The sequence below is a fragment of the Alligator sinensis genome, unplaced genomic scaffold (genome assembly GCF_000455745.1).
Source record: "Alligator sinensis unplaced genomic scaffold, ASM45574v1 scaffold138_1, whole genome shotgun sequence".
Taxonomy (NCBI): domain Eukaryota; kingdom Metazoa; phylum Chordata; order Crocodylia; family Alligatoridae; genus Alligator; species Alligator sinensis.
The window spans coordinates 1,487,872-1,497,611 of NW_005841862.1; the positions used below are offsets into that span (position 1 = coordinate 1,487,872).

A 9,740-nucleotide genomic window follows, 5' to 3' on the forward strand; every position below is an offset into this window, starting at 1 on the left:
CCAATACAAGGTAGGTAGCACAGGCCAAAGTTAACCCTCACCTGAACAGGCATAACTTTGAGGTGCTCAGAGAGCACTTAGCACAAGATAACAAGCTTTAATGTGTGGAAGCTTGCATTTGAAGTGCCCTTACTATGGTCTAAGTATAATGTGTAATTTCATCCTGAAAGGGGGTTATGTCTCACTGGACATCAGCTGCTCCATGGTAACTACCTATGCATATGCTCTTGCCCCATGGTAAGTGAAAGCTAAGCTGCAGTATCTTAACCTTCAGTGAAAGAGGAACTGATCCAACCTCTGTTGTGTAAAAAACTAATGAAGGCCCTGGTGATTTGCCCCTATAAGTGCTTTTAGACTCCTATCTTTACTGACAAAGTTTGTTTTTACTCTAACTCAGGGGTAGCCAAACTATGGCATGCATGCCACAAGTGGCATGGGCAGCCAGTGTGTGTGGCCCATGGCAGGTTGGAGAGGGAGCAGGCAGCACACTCACAGATAGAGCATGGAGAAAAAAGCAGAGCAGAAAACAAAGCAGGGAAGGGAATCAGGATGCCACTTGGGGAGGGTGTAGGGCTTAATTTGTGGCACATGTGCCAAAAAGGCTGGCCCCATGGCTCTAACTAGTACTGTAGCTCCAATGTGGCTATGGGAGAGTGAGCAGGATTCGGTCTCATAAAAATACTGAAAACTCTGCAGTATCATACTAGTGAACTTTGGACAGTGGGTGTGTGTGTGTGTGTGGGGGGGGGGGGGTGTTATAAGCCCTGGCACATTATGAGCAAATCAGCAACCTACATTTTGATATAAGAATCTTTATTATTGGCAAATGATACAAAAGGCAGGCAGGGTCCTACTTGACTCGCAGACCATAGTTGGAGTTTTCATGGTTGGCCTTCATTAGAGTATCAGACTGGTTGTTGGAAGCTACAGATCAGACCCTGGGGACACTGGGCAAAAAATAAGCATGAAACCCCATTAATTCGTTTTTATAAGCACTTCTCAGGGCATCTCTCATACTGCATCTCACAGCCTTGTCTAATAAATATTCCAAGCAACAAATTACTGAATGTTACTGCAAGGTGCTGAAACCAATCCAAAACATCCGTATGGACCATGTTCTTTAATGAGCTATTAGAGAATCCACAGTGGGAGAGATGCAGCCCTGCCAGAAGAAACCCATTAGGCATCATTCTTCCATCCTGGCTGTAATACAGGCAAGAGAGGGGACATGCCCTGCATTAATATGCTAAGGCTGAAAGCATTCCACTCCCTTCCTCCATTACCACATGCTGCAGTCTGAGCCTACATTAAGATTTGAATGCATAAAAAGAAAGGCTTGATGACTGTTGAGAGGAGGCTTTGTGTTCTGAACCTTCTCTATTAGCATTCATGGTTCCAGATAATTCTCTCCGTCATCCCCTCCATCATCCCTCCCTTTTGTGGCACTTTTCCTGTGTGCAGCAAATAGGGGCCAGTAGCTTTGCTACTCTTCCAGAAACAATTAGAGGATCAGACCAAAGAAAGAAAAAAGTGTTGGTACCTCTGCTATGCACACTCTCCATCCATAACCAACATTTTATCCTAGGGGCCTAAGCAGATCTTCCTCAGATAATTCTCCCCCTCCTTGCTTGGATCAACAGTGTACTCATTGCACGTGTTGATATTTAAATAATAAATCACTAAGTTATGGCATCCACACCCTTTGAAACAAATCAGGAACCCCACTTCTCCAAGCTATTATTTCAGGTTGCAGGCAGACTCAGACAAATGTCATTGCTCTGTTTGGCAAGCAGTTGACATTCTGAAGGTCATCCTTGCTGGAAACATAGGTCACAGGCACATAAGCAGAGATGTGAAGCTCAAGGCATGAACCCAGAGCAAACATACCATGGCAGTTGCACCTAAACAAGCAGACGGTTTTTTTGAAAGTGTGAGAAATTAGGTGGCTGTGCATAGAAAGTAGGCATTTTAAACAGAAAATGGCTTCAGACTCATGGAGGGAGTAAATTTGCCACCATTGTAGTGGGGCATAAATCACCTGCAGGGGTTGTCTCACATATTTGCTGCTTTTTAAAAGTGGAACAACTTGGCTTGCGACAGATTAACCTATTCATGTGTCCTTCAGCTTAGAATGAGATGATTTTCAGAAGCACTTGTTGCTGATCTGTCTTTGCTTTCATGCAAGTCCACTGAGGTTTTCAACACAGATGGCTTAAATAATCTCAATATGAGGTTCAAAGCTTACTGGGCTTCCTGCCACTTCGCCTGCCTAGTTATTCCAGATCAGATCCTTCCAAGTAGGATACTGAGGAATTAGGGCTTTCAGCATCAGTGGACGTGTCTACACATGCATTTACGCCAGCTTAAATTTATGTTGCAGTAACTGGGAAGAGGCCAGCATCTACACGTGTAGGCATTAAAGCTCATTAACACTGTGTGTGGACTGACTTGGAACTAAGGTAAGGCATCTATATGGGCATATACAGGCGGCTTGTGAACGCTGCGATGGTAGGGCACATGGAGCGTCCCACAGAAGTGCAAGGGGGGGGTCCCCAGCACGCTCGGCAGCAGGGAGCAAGCTGGGGGCCCCCCCCCCCATGTCTCCCCTGGCTCAGTGACTGGTGCCACCTGGGTCTGGGGGGGACCCGGGGCCCCCTGCACACTTGGTGGTGGATCTGGAAGTGGACCGGAAATACTTCCGGGCCACTTCCAGGCTCACTGCCAAGCACAAGGGATGGGGGAGGGAGCACGCTCCTGTGGGATGCTCCATCCGCCCCAGCATCACAGCATTCATGAGCTGCACCTACTACTTCGAGGTATGTAGAAAAAAACATTTAAAGCTGTGTCTGTGGCCGAAACTAATCCAAATTGGCCCGTTTCACACAGCCCTACTGAGCAGTATCTAATTGGGCGTAAATTTGATACCTGCATGACGCAGGTATCAAATTTACACTCAAGTAGGTATAAGTCACCCAGTAGCTCCAGAGGTATCAATAATGTGGGTACCTGTTGCAGAGCAGTCTGGTCCTTTAAATGGGACAGCAAGCACAAGGGTAGGAGTCCAACTGTGAGTACGGACAGTTAAAAGCCCAAGTGTGGAGAGAGCAGGGAGCTTGAGGTGTGGGAAAGAACCATTTGCAGACAAGAGGAAGACTGAAATTCAGAAGAGCTCACCTCTAGGAAAGGCCAGAGCTAAAGGGCCCTCTCCTGCATTTGGAGAAAAGCCAAAGGTTTAGTTTTGCTTGCTTGTTTGTTGTTTTGCACAAGGATTATTTTATGTATTCTGGACTATTGTTTGGGCTGGCTGAGAGGGTCCTCAGGGGCACAGGCACACCGTCCTGCTTACAGCACCTCAGGACTTTCAGACTGTAGGCCAACCAGCTATCATAGCACCTGGCTCCACTGGCTGCTCATCTCTTGGAATCCTGCAGATTGGGGCTAGCCAGCTCCCCTGGCAAAAGACCAAGGGGTTTCCCCCACCCTTTTGGGTCCAGAGGGTTGTTAGGCCTCCATAACCCCTCAGGCCTTTTTATCAAATGTGGTGGTTTTTAGGGCCCAAACTCTGAGCATTGGCTTACAGCCCAGTCCCACTCAGAGATGCCAAATTGAACGATCACACAACACAAGGAAGAAGTTACAATATATCATTGAGTTTAACAGAATGCTAAGCCACTACAACAACAACCCTAGCCAATATAAAACAGAATCATACGAGAGGTAACAAGCTAATAATTTACAAAAGTGAAGCAATACACCACAGACAGACTAGGTTCCATGGGTAGATGTGATATCTTTTATTAGACCAACTAAATAGTTGGAAAAAAGTTATTTGCAAATTGGTCTAATAAGAGATGTCACATCTACCCAAATAACCTTGCCTGCCTATTAGACCAACATGGCTACAACCAATAACCCTGCAATACACCACACTGTCACTACAGGTTATCAGTAAAGTACACTTAGGCCTGTTACAGTGAGACTGCTCTTCCAGTCTTCACTATAACTGATGAGGTTTTCTAATCCATTCCCTCAACAGGTACTAGGCACCTCAAAACCTGGGGCAGGTGATACGTTACCCTCTTCAAGCGATGGAAGATGCACCCATGCGTGGAAGGAGCCGCTCGGGTAGTCCCCTCAACAATCCAATGGGAATCCTCTCTCTCTGCCGTGAACCCCTTTCACACACATGCACCTTCCGCTTCAAATCAAACACCTCTCTCAGATACCAGGGGTTTGGGTTGTAGCCGTGTTGGTCTAAGGACATAGGCAGCCCAGCCCAGCTCCTGGCTTCTTTACTTTTCATTCCATCCAGGAAGAGCACACACCCACTGCTGAAGCTTCCTTAGCCTGACCAAGGGTTTTTGAACCTGAAAGCTTGCTTAATAACTATTCTCCAGCCATTTGGGTTGGTCTAATAAAAGATATCAAATTCACCCAAGGAACCTTGTCTCTCAGATACCCGCATGCACCTAACTAATACTCACCATCAACTCTCCCACCCAAAGACCAATATACCCACAAAGAAGTGTGCACAGCCCCCACACACCAAGAAGCACATGCTGCCACACACACACACACACTTTTCTCTTCACAGTCCCTTTTTAAATACCTTCCAGTCACCCCACTCCTATCAATCATTAGTCCAGCCAACCATCAGGTAAATCACCATATCAATCACCTGTCAATCACTGATGGACCACTCGGGAGCATTTTCATCTCACACAACAGTTGCTACATTTTCCCACCTGGAAGGTTATGAAGGCTCAAGATGAATTAATTTATGTAACTGGGTCATGGCATCATCAAGGGCAAATGTTCATACCTTCTCCAGCCATCAAGTCCTCTAGCCATGTATACATGTGCACATGCTCCATCCACAATGTAATAAACAACAAGGCCAGAGCCTGGGCTCTACACTGGGAGTCAGAGGGATCCTAAGCAGACTACCTGGGAGGCTGTAACAGAACGAGTGTTCCCAGGCAGGAATGTCAGACAGCATCTTCCATTTCATGAACAGCAATTTTCTGTGTTTCTACAATGAAATCTCTCAAGATTTCAGTCCAGCAAAGAAAAATATTTTTACTTTCTACTCCAATTTGGAATTGGGTATTCTGAAAATTTCTTTGATATGATATTTGGTTTTCTGGGCAACTCTAACAGTGAGTGCTCCTCTCTAAGAATGGAGACCCTCTACTATGAATTTAGACCCCCAGCATTGAAAACAATGGCACAGCGCATTGATAGTAAAACCGGAAGAACCTCCAATGCTTCTCAGACTCAGACTGAGGCATTGTCTTTGTCAGCAGAAAAAATCTGAATGCAAATGAATGACTCATCTACTCATATAGAAAAGCACTCTAAAAGCAGTGCTAAGAATGTGCCATCTGTGCACCAGAATGCCATGTTTATGTTCAAGCCTGTCAAATACAGCTCCAAACTTGCTGCATAAATAGGTAGCAATATTTAATATACAGAAAAATGCAAAGTGCTAAGCTACCCCACACAGCCAGGATATATTATCTCACTCTTCAACAAGGAACAAATTTACATTTTCTTTTTTTATTGATTAAAAAAAAAACAATGCAATACGAAAATCAGAAATATAGACATATCTGCTACAAACTAGGCACATCTGTCGCAAAAGGTAATAGTAATAAAGGGGACACGAAAAAGGAAAATAAAAATAGAGAAAGGAAGAAGGAAGGATAGAAGAAGAAATGAAAAATCTGCAAGCATAATTTTAATTACCTAAATAATCTAAGAATTCTTTCCAAATTATACTGTTTTTTAAACAACTAGGATTGCTAAACATGTTTGTTTTCATAGATGCTAGCTGTGTATCCCATCATACCAGATTTCAACCTTCAGAGATGTCCTTTTCTTTTAATGAAGTAAGATAATTCTGTGTGGAGAATAATATAAAATATTATAAAATTATTTTATATGTATAAAATAATATAAATTCCTCAATGTAGGTCCACTGTAAGAAGACAATCTGAGAAGAATTAAGTTTGAATTCCTTGGGGATTGTAACAGGGAACCCCAACCCTATTAGCTACAATCCAAAGGGGAAATAGGACTTATGTAGCCCACAAGGGCCAGTGGTAACAACAGCCAGCCCCAACAAGAAAACAGACCCTGATGCTGGGGCCTGTTAAGGACACTGGGAGAGGGCAGGACAGGAAAACCAAAGCTTGCTAGGCCAAGTAGAGGCAGCTGAGCCAATCTGCAGTAGACAGGGGGAGGCTGACTATCAAACAGAGTAGAAACCCCTCTGTGTGGCTGGAGAGCCAGATGACAGGAAAGGGTAGAGCTCTGGGACACATAAAACCAGAACCTGGGAGATAGCCAGGCATGCTGACCCTTCAGGAAGCAGAGAGAGGATGTCCTGGAGGAGAGATTAGGACTGTGCGAAGCTTCGGGTGGCGATTCAGCCCAATTTGGTGGACGAATCTCTGAATCCAAATCGAATCAGGGGACCAATGTAAAGGTTCAAATCGATTCAAAGCTCTCCGAATCTTCGGAAAAGATCTTCTCAGACCTTTGATGATTCAGGCAGTCCCCAGTGGCTGCATCAGAGAGCTGCAGCTACTCCGAGCTGGTAAGTATTAGGGGTGCTGCCAGCCCCCTTGACCCTCCTGCTCCCCCAGACCCCCCAGCTCAGTACTTTAAAGAAAAGCCCTGGTGCTCACCAGGCACTGCTAGGTGGGGAGAGGCAAGCGCCATTGCCCCCCACTGCATGGGGGACTCTGCACAAGCCCCCCCAGCCCCACTCCCTATGGGTGCCCTGCCCATAGACACAGCTTTAAAAGTTTTTGCTACCTACCTTGAGGTAGCAGGCATGGCTCATGATTGCTGTGATGCTGGGGCACATGAAGTGTCCCACAGGAGTGCAGGGGGGCCGTCCACATGCTCAGTGGTGAACCCAGAAGTGGACCAGAAGTACTTCCGGGTCTGCTGGGGAGCATGCTGGGGGGGCCCCTGTGCCTCCCCGGCTCAGCACCAGTCACTGAGCCAGGAGGGGCATCAGGGGCCCCCCAGCATGCTCTCCACCAGACCCGGAAGTGAACCAGAAATGCTTCTGGTCCACTTCTGGGTCTGCTGATGAGCATGCTGGGGAGCCCCCTGTGCTCCTGGGGGATGCTCCATCCTTCCTAGCATTTCAGCATTCACGAGCCCCTGCTACTTAGAGGTATGTAGAAAAAACATTTAAAGTCATGTCCGAATCTCTGAATCTTTCCTAATCTCTCCGAATCAATTTGGAGGGTTCCAATTTGATTCAGAGAGATTAAAGGGTCCTTTCATTCAATTTGGATTCGGAGATTCAGCCACAAAATTGGTCCAAATCTCCACCAAATCGAATCAGGGACCGAAACTTCACAGAGCCCTAGTACTTTTCTCCTCAATTCTCCTGGTTATGGGTCACGGGCACAGGAAGAAGAGATGTATAGAAGTGAACAGAAGACTGTGGCTTCTTCAATCACTGTCTGCACCTCAGAGAGAAAGGCAGCGGTTTGTTGGGAAGGGACAGCTTCCACCTCACTCTGGTAGGAAAGAAGCTTTTCTCCACCAGAATTGCTGACTTGCTTGACAGGGCTTTAAACTAAGAGTGCTAGGGGATGGGCGGACAATCACCAGTGTATGCCCAGAAAGTGACAACCACAGAATTAGCAGCTCAGGTAACACAAGTGAACTTACTCCAACCCCAGCCCAAGGATGGGACTCTAAGTGCACAGGGAAGCTCAGGGCTTCCGATGGTAGGCTTAACTGCCTGTACACAAATGCCAGGAGCATAGGGAACAAATAGGAGGAACTGGCCTTTCTGCTAAATGCAAATGAATATGATCTCATAGGGGTAATGGAGACTGGTGGGACTCTACCTATGACTGGATCAGTTATATATGGCTATACCTTGTACAGGAAGGATTGTGTTGCAAGGAAGGGTGGGGGTGTTGCTCTTTATGTGAAGGAGCAGTACACTTCCCTACAAGCAGAGATTGGCACGCAAGGAGGGCGACTCGAGACCCTCTGGGTAAAAATACAGGGAGAATGTGATGAAGGGAATATAACTGTAGGAGTCTATTACAGACCTAACCAGGAGGACGAGTGTGACCATGAATTCTCTAGTGAACTGGCAGAGGCTGGCTGCATACTCTTGGTGCATGGTTGTCATGGGTGACTTCAAGCATCCTGACATCTCATGGGAAGAGCATTCAGCCAAATCTGATCGGTCGTGAAGCTTTCTCACTTGCATTGACAAGCTCTATCTGACTCACGGAGTTTACGGACTAAGAAGAGGTAAGGTGCTGCTGGATCTGGTTCTGGCCAAAGGGGATGATCTAGTGAGCAGCCTGAGGATTGAAGGGAAGCATGGTGAAAGTGATCACAAGTTGATCACTTTCTCTATCCATCACAAAACTGGCAAATCAGTCAGAAATACAGAAATTCTTGACTTTAGGAAAGCTGACCTTCATAAGCACAGGAGACTGGTTGTCATGGCCCTGAGAGATCACAATCTGACAGGGAGGGGAGTCCACGATGAGTGGTCATTCCCTAAGGACATGATCCTAAAAGCACACGGGAAGTCCATTCTGGCCCATAGGAAAGGTAGCAAAGGGGCTGGGAGACCCCCTTGGCTCAGTACAGAACTCATGGGATTCCTAATGTGAAAAGAGAAGCTCATAAGGGATTGAAGTTGGGAAATACCACTAAGGGGGATTATGGAGCACTGGCTCGCACCTCTAGGGAGTGGACCAGAAAAGCCAAGGCTGAAACCAAACTCAAACTGGCCATGGGAATCAAGTACAATAAAAACATCCTTCTTCAGATACATGGGAAATCAGGAAAAAAAAAAAAAAAAAGAGGGCGACGTTGGACCCCTGATGAACTAAGTGAAGCAGCTGACAACCAACACCAGGGCAATAACTAATCTCCTCAACAATTACTTTGTGTCGATTTTCCACCAGTGCAAGGGATCACCCTGCCTGACAGGACGCAGGATTACCAGGGTAAGGGAGATTGTTATGGGCTTGCCATCTCTTCCCCCTGTCTCGGTCGGGAACTCATCTGCCACACCTTTGATGAGAGAAATTTGAAAGATTACTCCCAACTGATAAATAGAGTGCACTCAGGTGGCGAACTTAAACAGCTGTATGCTTTATTGGTTTTCCCGTCCCAGCTTGACAAACAGAACTTGCCCAGATCCCCATCCTGCAGTAATCCCCACAGTCTTTTCAATGAACCTAGAGCAGTGTGTCACGGCGGGCTCCTGCAGGAGGGCCGTGATCTCCTCAAGGCCCCCTTCCCGTGCCAAGTTGGCCCAAGGGCACCCTCAAATTCTCGCCCGCCACGTCTTTGATGTTCCAATATATTAGGGAGGCTGCCTTATGTCTTCTTGGACACGGTCCGCTGTAACCTCCGGCCCTATAGACTCCCGGACACCTCATGGGTCTTGTCCTGCAAACGGGTCCTTCGGGGCACCCTAGCCTTATGAGTTATGTGTGGCTCCAACCACCCCTTATACCATGCCCCAAGCCTCGCAGCTGGAATAGACGTTGTTCGGACTCTCTGGGGCCTTCTCTGCAATGCCGCCCTCTCTCGGGGCTCTCCTATAACGCCGCCCTCTCTCGGGGCTCGCCAGTAAGCCGTCCCCTTCTCTGGGGCTCGCCACGCCTGCCCTGGGCTTCTCCCCAATGCCCCCTTCTCTTGGGCTTCTCAGCTGCCCCTCTCTGGGGCTGGGG

General features: G+C 47.0%; 1 long non-coding RNA gene across 1 annotated transcript in view; it reads right to left on the reverse strand.

Annotated features, from left to right (window-relative positions):
- Nucleotides 1-843: 843 nt before the first annotated feature.
- The window catches only part of LOC102384251, a 36,683-nt gene continuing 27,786 nt past the window's right edge, over nucleotides 844-9,740 (reverse strand). Inside the window, exon 3 of the long non-coding RNA XR_322994.2 lies at nucleotides 844-947. This is a non-coding gene — a long non-coding RNA (uncharacterized LOC102384251). The remainder of the gene's footprint in view (nucleotides 948-9,740) is intronic.